At 32.2% G+C, this 12,128-nt stretch overlaps 1 protein-coding gene and 1 long non-coding RNA gene across 13 annotated transcripts in view; one reads left to right on the forward strand and one right to left on the reverse strand.

Moving 5' to 3' along the window:
• Positions 1 to 12,128, reverse strand: part of LOC127724284 (plasma membrane calcium-transporting ATPase 2-like) — a 145,802-nt gene that overhangs the window by 89,776 nt on the left and 43,898 nt on the right. For all 12 annotated transcript variants that reach the window (XM_052231275.1, XM_052231280.1, XM_052231211.1 and 9 more), the window contains one exon: positions 777 to 798. The gene's annotated coding sequence lies outside the window, so the exon portion shown is untranslated. The remainder of the gene's footprint in view (positions 1 to 776; positions 799 to 12,128) is intronic.
• The window catches only part of LOC127724427 (uncharacterized), a 311,014-nt gene continuing 302,470 nt past the window's right edge, over positions 3,585 to 12,128 (forward strand). The window contains exon 1 of the long non-coding RNA XR_007992501.1: positions 3,585 to 3,705. This is a non-coding gene — a long non-coding RNA (uncharacterized LOC127724427). The remainder of the gene's footprint in view (positions 3,706 to 12,128) is intronic.

The raw sequence follows: 12,128 nt of genomic DNA on the forward strand, positions 1-12,128 counted from the left end.
AATCAAATTTTGTAAAAAAAAATCAAAATCACATATAATGAAAAAAAAAAGATATATATCTTGATTGGTATTTTGTATTTCATTGTATCCCTTCTTGCAACAATTGTCACCTATAGATTGAGAAAGAAACCATGTGGTATCTGTGAACTAACATAATATAATTGATGTGACAGTTTAATTTGAAAATATGGTGTTTTCTAAGTGGTGCAGGAGATAAGTTCACTTTTTATTCAACATCATTTTGATGCAAATTCTTGGGCTTAGTTGTAAAACTGTCTAGGCCATTGTATTGTATATTTTTCTTCGACTTATGATTTTTGTTTGTCCTCTTTCTCCCCTTTTACTCTCTTATGCTACAAACTCAAGACAAATCAGTGCTGAGGTCTGCCATAAAAAGGACAGTTGAAAAACTGAAAACAACTACAAAAAAACTTTTGATTTTATTCCCCCCTTTTTCATTCAAGGTAAAATAAGAAGTACAAGAAGGTAGAACAAGAAATTACAAAAATATCTAAAGTCTTACTTGTCTCAATGTGAAAAATGACTGACATTAAATTGTTGGTAAGTTGCAATGGAACCAACATGTTTGTGTCCTTTAACAGGTTTTTAAATCAAACTTCTTCCTCTAAAACAACATCATTAAAATAAACATGGTATCCCCAGAGTGTCAATCATATCATATTTCCTTATTTCTATATTTATATCAGAACATCTTTTGGCTACAACTTTTGAACTTTTATTCTTTTTTAATTGAGTAATAAATATGAGAAACTTACCTGGTCTTTAGCCATTAATTACCTGCAAGAATAAAAATAATAAATATTACAAAAATATTACAACTTTGCTTTCCCCTACTTTTTCTACAATTTTCTTTTCCAAGTCAATGATAAATCTTCAAATTCTGATATAATTGCTTTAAAAAAATATACATATATATCTTTTCAATTTAGTTTTAATTGCTTGTCACAACCGTGTTTGGCCAATGGTCAAAAGTATATTTTTGACCATCACAAGATTTGGTCCATTGAGACTATTTTCTTTATAAAGAATATACAATAAGCAAGGGAGTTAACTCAACCGTAGAATAATTTATAATGGAATCCAATGTGCACCAGAAAAGGTTTTTACAAATCAAAGCTACCTAAGGATAGATTTATAAATGAGCAGTCTGTAACTGACAGTTTATTCTTTCATCCATTCAAGTCATAATATAACGTACTGCTCATAAATCTATTCCTTATTCCTGACTTTTTAGTGAAAGAAAATACTATATCAAACAACAGTGAATACAGACAATGGATATGCACACAAGAGGCTCTGACTTGCAGTTCCTGAGAAAAACATCAACATTTCTATGTCCATCAATGTAAAGATTAAAACATTTATGGGACTAACAGGAAGAAGGTAAAGACAGACATTCTATCTTGTCAAACTGCAGAGGTTACCAATGTGAAGCTAAGTGGTACTCAATATCAATAAGCTCTTGTAGTTGACAAAAAAAATGGTACAAAACATATGAAGAACATTACATGTATGCTGCAAACAGGAAGTAGATAAGTGATAGATCTGAAACATGTCACACATTTAAGCTTTCAAATATGATGATTGGTAACAAAACTCAAGCTCTCATTAGTATATTTGTAGTTGCTGAGAAAAATGGGTTGACAATTTCTTGGGACAGCATAAATGTGAAGAATATATGAAAGTGCTTTGTGGGCCATAAACCTTATGTACACAAAAGTACTACCGCATTTTTGCGCCTGTCCCAAGTCAGGAGCCTCTGGCCTTCGTTAGTCTTGTATCTTTTTTTAATTTTAGTTCATTTATATGTTTTGGAGTTTAGTGTGACGTCCATTTTCACTGAACTAGTACACAATTTTATTTAGGGGCCAGCTGAGGACATCCTCCGGGAGCGGGATTTTCTCGCTGCGTTGAAGACCCATTGGTGGCCTTCGGCTGTTGTCTGCTCTTTGGTCAGGTTTTTGTCTCTTTGACATATTCCCCATTTCCATTCTCAATTTTATTATATGAAAATCTAAAGGATTCTGAAATAACTCTTGATGGACAGAAGTACTAGTATCAAGACTCAAAGGAATGCTAGAAAAATCAAATCTCATTTACATATAAATTTGCATAGTTAATTAAATGTTCACAACCAGGAAGAGTATAGAAATATGGCAAACTCCACTAATAAGAGATGTCAATCCCCAAAGGTCAGTAATGAAATGTTACTGAACATAAACTGTATTATTAAACATAAACCTCAGTTATCTAATGGTACAATTGTAACACAATACCACAAACAGATCAGGATATTCAGGCCAAACCTTCTTACTGAACCAGAGGCCCCAAGGAGCCTGTATTGTTTACCTGGTAGCAGAAAGGTCTATAATTATGGCATATCATCATGATCAAGTCAAATGTTGGGGATGATAGGGTGAACAAACAAAATGGGCTGTCATAATATTGAATAATTACAAATGTTTTTTGGTTTTAAAATAAAATGAGGCAATAATAAAGTTAATCTTGATGCTATTAATTATCAGTACATGAAGTTCATTCACTTTTAATCTAAAACCCAGTAGAGGAAATTTATTAGTTTTTTGTGTACAGATGCAAAAATCGATACTTTTTTTCCAGCAGACAGAACTATTTGCCTATGAGTAATATCTCTCAGCTAATGAAAAAAAAATAATATCTATATAAATTGAATGGTTTCAAAAATAATTAATTTGTTTTTAATTTCCTATTTCAGATTTTTAAAGCATTTGATTTTTCGATAAAATAAACTGCTTTAAAATATCATAAGCATTCTTCAAGAAACAAAAGTTTATTAACAGCTTCTCCCCTGAATATATATACAAGGATTGTACTTCTTATACAAGGAATAATTAAAAAATTTTGCATTACAATTACATGTATAGTTAGCAGTCAGGTGATTCAGTCTTGGTTAGAGGACAGACATTAAGACAAGTAATTTAGAAAGGTATTTTAGTGCTACTTGTCATTTATACCGAATACTAAATAATATTCAAATGGATCTAGTAGAGTGATAAGGAAAATTGATTATTTAAAGAGTTTTGATGGATGGTGGACACCAACAAATACAAAACAAATGTAGCACAAGCTCACACTGGACTTTTTAGGCAACTGAGCTAATTTAAATTCTAATCATATACAAAGATAATGGGAAAATATTTTTGAAGTCATAAGACATATCTAATATTCCTACCTACTTTGGAAAGAAGATCTTGCTATTTTCCTAGTAAAGAATTTTATTTGGAGTGGAAAGTTTTTTTTACTTTCGTCCTTCCAATAAATGTGTTGGAAAATGGATTGCAGTTTTCTTTATTTTCCTTTTTTATGTGAGAGACATATTTGTATAGGGAAATAAAATAAAACTAGACAAAGTGATGCCCCCGCATTCCACTCTGAAGTAACTGTATTATAACAAAGTTAATGTAGGACTTTCTTTGAGATATTATTGTGTCTGGGAGACACAATTGATGCCTCCGCAGATGCAAAGTGTTATTTTAAAATAACTATATTGTATTTACATTGTATCGTAGGTCAAATTTATTTGTTCAGTGTATGTTCACTGGTGTTAATATGTCCTTTGGTTGAGTTAAGCTATTTCAGTTGATATTTTATAGTGTGTCTTTCTATGTTGTGATGTTACACTATTGTTTCAGAAAAAGGGTGAAGGTTTGGTACCATTAAAACATTTAAACCCACTGCATTTGTTTGCACCTGTCCTAAGTCAGGAATCTGATGTTCAGTAGTTGTTGTTTGTTGATGTGGTTCATAAGTGTTTCTCGTTGTTGATATAGATTAGACCGTTGGTTTTCCCGTTTGAATGGTTTTACACTAGTAATTTTTGGGGCCCTTTATGGCTTATTGTTCGGTGTGAGCCAAGGCTCTGTGTTGAAGACCGTACTTTGACCTATAATGGTTTACTTTTATAAATTTTGACTTGGATGGAGAGTTGTCTCATTGGCACTCATACCACATCTTCTTATATCTATATAACATTTAACCGCTTATACCCCAAAAATGACAAAGTTAAAATATCTCCCAAAAGAGCAAATATTTATAAAAATCAAAATCCTGACCACATGCACACCTTCAATACATGTACAAACAGCCAGCAAAGTGAAACCTTCCTAGCATTCAAACTGTACATGCTGTAGGAGAAGTTATCTGGAAGCGCTCCTCTTATACAAGTGAATACTCCAAAAAATGACAAAGTTCAACTATCTCCCAAAAGAGCAAATATTAATAAAAATCAAAATCCTGACCACATGCACACCTTCAATATATGTACAAACAGCCAGCAAAGTGAAAACTTCCTAGCATTTAAACTGTAGGAGAAGTTATCTGGAAGCGCTCCTCTTATGCAAGTAAATACTCCAAAAAATGACAAAGTTCAACTATCTCCCAAGAGAGCAAAAATTAATAAAAATCAAAACCCTGACCATATGCACACCTTCAATATATGTACAAACAGTCAGCAAAGTGAAAACTTCCTAGGATTCAAACTGTAGGAGGAGTTATGCGGAATAACTATATACCCATAATGGGACGGACGGACGGACAGACAGGGGTAAAACAATAAACCCCCCAACTTTTAGTTGCAGGTACATAAAAATTAAGTGGCATAACTATAACAATGTATTGACACATAGGACTGGAAAATGTTATCAACATGAATAGGAATGGTTCTTTCACAGGAATTCAGTTTCAATTCTGTATAACAGATCGGATCAAATTTACTAATACCAAAACTTACTTTAGCAGGAAAATTTTAACAAAACATTCTATTTTTTATTAAGGGGGGAAGTGTGCTCTTTTATGTTTTGTTGATCTTAAATGTATTTAGCTTTCAACACTTTGAGTCATGTACATTTGTACCTGAAAGAAGATTATTCCAGATAGTGCAATCATCATCATCTGTGCATAGAAATGATGTTTATGAGTATAATGGGAAAATGTGAAAACATAGTTTATTAATAAATGGAAAAACATTGTTCATTTTTCAGTTGTCTTTCAGTAAATGAGAGTATACTTAGATGAGAACCTTGTGTTTTTGTCTTTTAAAAGGCATTTTTGTATATTTGTAATACAGATCTCTTTCTTTTGTTGTTTTTATAATAAATCAGGCCATTGTTTTTTCTCTTTTGACTTGATTTATATTTTGTCCTTCCTGTGTCTTTTTTTAGCTAATACTATCTGTATGGGTTTTGCTCATTGTTGAAGGCAGTACTCTGACCTATACTTGTTAACATCCTTGTCCTTTTGGTCTCTGGTGGATAGTTCAGGCAATCAGTTTATACTACATCTCTTTATTTGTATATAACACTATTGCATGTCTGGAATAAGGAAGAAGCCATTTAAACAATGAAAGAAAAAAGTATTAGCATATAGTTTTACTAAATAAAGGAAATCTGAGAATATCTGATTCATCCAATAAGGTGTTGTATCGTTTCATCTTAGGATTATATCTAAAACAATCCACAGATTCAAGAAATTTTCATTTTCAGTTTCATCTTTCTGTTCTATAATCTTTTATTTTATTGATGACAGTAAAGCGGTGCATTAAATCTATTTCAGTTTAAAGTTCCGTAAATGAGAAGTACATACAATGACATACATGTGAGTGTTGTGCTATAATACCCCACCCACTTATTTATTTCAACAGCTTGTCATTCTATTTATTCATTTACAAATTATTGCAAATGAGGCATTTCAATTTCAAGTAGTTGAGGGGAAAAAAAAGCCATTTCCATAAGTTAATCCCAAGAGGTATTGGAGATCTGAAAATTTTCTATAAAGCAGAGTAAATGTGATTAGAAATGGTGATGACGAAAATTGAAATATAAATAATATTCTCTAGTACAGTATTGTGAAATAGAATGGGATACTGGAGAAAACAATACCCCTATAAGCAGTGGAAAGTGTCCTATAATCAGAAATGGAAGGGATTATACTCTAATCAAAAGTCCCACTGACACTTGCAGTGATGATGCTGTTGTAAATAGGCAATGTAGAAGAGTCAGAACATTTGATTTTTACATGAATTCCACTATTTTGTATTGCTAAAGCAAAAGAAAATATATTCACCAAAAGGCAAACAAATTATATGTAGTAAAATTTACTATTGTGTAAGTGAAAATCTAATTTGACCCAAAGGATGTTCTACATGTTATATTATATAAGCCCTTTAATTTTCAAATGACCCCCTCCCTCCCCCCCCCCCCCAAAAAAAAAAATAACATAAAAATAAAAAACATATTTATGGGCATTTAAAATCAATGTAAACCCCTCTCAGGATGGGAAGGGATTCTAAATTCAGAAGTGGAAGGATATCCTCTATAATCCAAAGTGGGAGGTTAAATCTATTTTAGATGAGGAAGGGATGTAACACAATCAAAAGTGGATGGGATGTTGTCATAACAAAGACATCCATCAGAAGCAAAGAAGACACTCTTATCAGAAGTGAAGACAGTACTCCATTTCAAGAATGGATTGAATACATTTTCTATCAAAAATTATAGATCTTGAAAAAAAGAGCAGAAGGTGATTGGATAGTTTAACAAGAAATGTAGGAAATATATCTACCAGAAGATCACATATTAATGTATGAGATTCAATAATTTAGAGAAAGTTAAGTACTCTCTAGAAAGAAGTCTATCTTCTCTGGCTGGAGGTTTTACTGTAGCGACAGCTAAAAGACATAAGAGGGGCTGGTCAAAGAAAGGTCTGTATTCTCTGGCTGGAGGTTTTACTGTAGCGACAGCTATAAAACATAAGGACTGGCCAAAGAGATGTCTGTATTCTCTGGCTGGAGGTTTTACTGTAGCAACATCTATAAGACAGAAGGACTGGCCAAAGAGATGTGGTTTACTCTGATTGCAGGTTTTACTGTTGCGACTACTGCTCAACAAATAAGCTGTATCCTTACACAACCTTACGAACCATTGTTCAAGGTCTGTGAGATAAGTCAGTATGTAAAAACCATCTGTTTGTGTTTAATGCACCACATACTTTCTTCTACATCAGTAATCAGTAGGTAAGTGAGGCTATTATAAAAATATACAGAACCTTTTTCATCACCAGTAATTAGTATAAAACACCTCCACTTAGACAAGATGTTCTTGCAGGTTAAAAGTTTTATTTTTTTTGTTCTAATATCTGAACATGGTAAAGCAAAGGGCACATACAATAACAGATTGTTTTACCAATTCAAGTAGACTGGTTTAAAATGCAGTGGATTTTGTTAAAGACCTACATGTAACAAGATAATAAGTGATGATAGAGCCTTCCAGGGCCAGTCTCTTTATAATGTAAAACCCTGGAATATAATAAAAAGACATAAAAAAAACTAGAGGCTCTCAAGAGCCTGTGTCGATCACCTGTATCTACTGTGTTTTTGGAAATCATGTAAAATAAGGTTAAAATCATAATAAATAGTATTAGATACCCTAATAATGACTGAGGCCAAGTTTGGTTTAATTTGGCCCAGTAGTTAAATTGAAAGCAGGTCATCCTATTTTAATCTAACAATAGTTACTGAAGACCCCTTATCATTATTTAAATTGGTTTTCAAGTTGTGACCATTTGAAATTGTTTTTTTTACAATTTTTCCTTAGCCATGTTGGTAGGATGACAGTGAGTGAGGGTCATCGGATACATTTTTCAATCAAGATACCCTATTGAAAATTGTGGTTAAGTTTAATTCTTTTTGGCCCAGTAGATTAAGTGGAGAAGTTTTTGTAAAAGATTACAAACATTTACGAAAAAATTGACTATAAAGGGCAATAACTCCTTAATGGGCCAATTGACAATTTTGGTCATATTGACTTATTTGTAGATCGTACTTTGCTGAACATTATTGCTGTTTACAGTTTATCTCTATCTATAATAATATTCAAGATAATAACAAATAACTGCAAAATTTCCTTAAAATTACCAATTCAAGGGCAGCAACCCAACAACGAGTTGTCTGATTTGTCTGAAAATTTTACAGCAGACAGATCTAAACCTGATAAACATTTTTACCCTGTCAGATTTACTCTGAATGCTTTAGTTTCAGAGATATAAGCCAAAAACTGCATCAATAGATATAAACAATTCCCCAAAGTTTCATGACAATTGGTGAGAGCGTTTTTGAGTTATTGTCCGTAGTGTTGACGACGGACAGACAGACAGACAACGGTATACCATAATACCTCCCGTAAACGGGCATATAAAATCAATTAATTTACATGTACCTCAGTTTATGACAGTATTCAAAACAATCCTCCTCTTACCTACACTGAGTTCCTCCCCCATATTAATACACTACTAACACACATGTGATTAATTAACTGATGATGTATTTATCTAGACAAGAAGTCAACATACATATATATCACTTCCTATATCTGATGACCATGTAATCCTAATATAATATTTGCCTAAAAATATCTCATTTTCAATATATGCATGTATATATATATATGATGTGAATTTATACTATTTCCTGTTGTGTACTACATATTTTCTCATGTTGAAAGTTCCAATATTGAAATCCACTCAATATATATTCAGTATTCTCCCGAGAATTAAGAGACACCAAATTGTCATAAAGAAGTATATATACATTGTCTTAGAGTTGGCTGAGTGGTCTAAAGCACTAGACACAGTGCAGGTGGTGGTGCTGATAATGTTACAGCAGTGGTTCTAATCACACTGTCGACTGAGAGAAGAAAAATTTGCAAACACAAATTTGCAGATCTAACAATATTTAGTTAAATTTCAAACTAAGTACATGTATATAAATTTCAGTTAAATCTAGAAAAATAGATAGAAAAAAAAAAAAGGAAAGCCAGATAGTTGTATGATCTAGTGCACAATATGGCTTTCATCATCAAATGATAGAATGACTAATGTAATAATGATAGAATGCCTATACAGTACTTATCTAACACCCCCTCCAACAGAAGCTGAACATGTAGTGATATGTATCAAATGATATCACCCTTGACAAAACAGAAACAACATCACAACCCCAATCAAAGGTTGAACAGTAGTCTACGTTATCTTCCTCATCACAAATCTCTCCCTGTAATTAGGAAGGAATGTCGGTAATTGTCTATAATAAACAAATGTTATACTAAACAGTCATTGTTTCATATTTTTTGTCATGCATAGCAGTCTGCACCAAAATCTTTTCCAACTACTAGATCGAAGACTAATATTCCGACAATTTTCTTATGTTTATAAACAAATATTTGCAAATACTTTAATTAGTCCGAATAAAATTTAACTTGTCTGGGGCATCTGACTAGTGGCTAATGGTGCAGACTGGCATAGACCTTTTATAGCTTAATGTATGGTGTGATTTTTGCTCATTGTTGAAGGCCATATGGTGACCTATAGTTGTTTAAACTCCTTGTCCTTTGGTCTTTGGTGGATAGTTGTTTCATTGGCAATCAAACCAGTGTCATTCCCTTATCTACCAATGGTTACAACTCTTTTTCCTTTCTGGTTGCATTTTGTGTTTTTGTTTTGTATATTATAGACATACCTATTGAGTGTCAAAACTGAGTAGTAAAATGTGTCTTCTTGTTAATAAATATTTTAGCAGTACCATCTCATCAGAGAGACACCCAATTATACAAAAACAATAATACTACAAACTATAATATTTTCTTTTTATCTTTATCTTAGAGGGGTTATTTTGATTTATATACATATGTTGATAGATATATGTATTTGTGTGTTTACATTTATATAATGTCTTTTTCATAAATTGTGGTATCAATCCTATAATTTTAAATTAGAAGCCATTAAAAAATTCTTATTCTTGCATGTTATTTATTTGTGTCAAAATTTGTAAAACGTCTCACCTGTTTCATTGATCATGATGGAATTTTATATTGAAAGTCTTTCAGATAAAGGTTTTAAACTTAACATTATCCATGAATCATGAAACTGAGGTCAAGATCAGATGAACTCTGCCAGACCAACAGTCACAATGACAGTACATCTAGGAATCATTCCATACAGTGAATACAATTGATCTTTTGGCTAATCTGAGAAACACCTAACCACGGAAGCTTTAGGTTGACCAATGAACTATATGAAAATGAGGTCAAGGTCATATGAACACTGCTACACAGACATGTACATCTTACAATCATTCCATACCAAATATAGTTGACCTATTACTTATAGTATTTCAGAAACAAAGTTTAACCATGAAAACATAACTGTTACATTATTATCTCTGACAATGCATTACAATCGACTTATTCATTATTTGTAGGAGTTGGTATTCCACAATTGTGTTTAGTCATACAAAAAAATTATTGAAACTTCTATAAAACATGAGTTTCAATCAAACCACCACTACACTCAATGCCGAAGTTATAAATCTTTTAATTCATAAGACATTTAATTTTTTCATTGGAAGACACGAAACAGTTTAGAAAATAAATGTGGATAGTGTCCACATGTGGACACAGATGATGCCCCCGCTTGCAAAGCATATAGTTATAAAGGGACAAAACTGAAGAACGGTAAAAGTGACGCTATCCAAATTTGAACTTGATCTGAGTTTTTGTGGTAATAAGCATTGTGTGTAAGTCTCATAACATTTGGTTGAGGCTAACTTAAGTAGAGAACAGAAACTAAAAATTCAGCAATTTTTCTATTTGTAAACACGCATAACTCTAGAACGGTTGTGTATAAGTTTTATAACATTTGGTTGAGACAAACTAAAGTTAGAGAACGGAAACAAAAAATTTGTACTTGATCTAAGTTTTGTGGTAATGAATATTGTGTATAGGTTTCATAATGTTTGGTTGGGGCAAACTTAAGTTACAGAATGGAAACTAAAAATTTTGCAATCTTTCGATTTATAAAGGGGCATAACTCAATAATGGTTAAAGTGACACTTCCCAAATTCAACTTGATCTGTGTTTTATCAGTGGAAGTCAAAATTAAACATTGCATTGTATAAAGCATTGATTGTAGTTGATTCAACTATACTCATGGACAAAGGAAGATAACTTTTTAAATTTTAAAAATTACTTGATATTTAGAAGAAAATAAAAATTTTGCAATTTTTCCATTTTTAAAGGGCATAACTCTAGAGCAGTTAAAGTGACGCCACCAAAATTCAAACTTGATCTTTGTTTTTTGGTAATTAACATTGTGTATAAGTTTCATAACATTTGGTTGAGGCAAACTAAAGTTAGAGAACGGAAACTAAAAATTTTGTAATTTTTCCATTTATAAAGGGGCATAGCTATAGAACGGTTAAAGTGAAGCCACCAAAATTCAAACTTGATCTGTGTTTTGTGGTAATAAGCATTGTGTATAAGTTTCATAACATTTGGTTGAGGCAAACTCAAGTTAGAGAACGGAAACCAATTTATGGACGTACGAACGTACAGTCGGACAAGGGTAAAACTTAATGCACCCACCGCTACTGCGGGGGCATAAAAAATAAAGATTTTAACTGACCAACAACATAATGGACTGTGTTATCAATCAATAGATACTTTAACTTCCCTCAGAAACATTCCACTTACCCCAATTAGCCTAAAAACACCAATGATAAAACAACCTCCCTCAATAGTCAAAATTACAGCAAATGTCCTAAAACCATATGGTTACAACACAACTGTAAAATTTTTAAGACTTCCCATTCTAGACCTAGGTGAACATCAATTTATACTTTTAAAGCACTATTTTTAAAAATTTTAATAAAATCTTTTTGGGCTGCATTCTTTTTCTTTTTTTCACATCTGTATGTAAATTTTTGATGGCAATTAACCAATTTTCCCCATCACACTATTTGTTACAAAGTTGAGATATCACCATCAAAGTTTCTCCTTCATCTATAGCCACTGGCATTATGGCTACTTTCCAAACATAGATTTCACTCTTTTCTTATTATAGTTATAATCTGTTTCAAGTCATTGATTACTTTATTTCTGTAAGTTATATATATTGATCCTGAGCAGTCCACAATATATCTATTGTCCCTTTCTGTTTCATGATGGAAAATTTAGGACACAAAATCAACTAGCCCTGTGTATAGCCATTTGGTTTGACAACTACGTACAGAGTTGGTGCAA

Source organism: Mytilus californianus, unplaced genomic scaffold, assembly GCF_021869535.1.
Source record: "Mytilus californianus isolate M0D057914Y unplaced genomic scaffold, xbMytCali1.0.p SCAF_1, whole genome shotgun sequence".
Taxonomy (NCBI): Eukaryota; Metazoa; Mollusca; class Bivalvia; order Mytilida; family Mytilidae; genus Mytilus; species Mytilus californianus.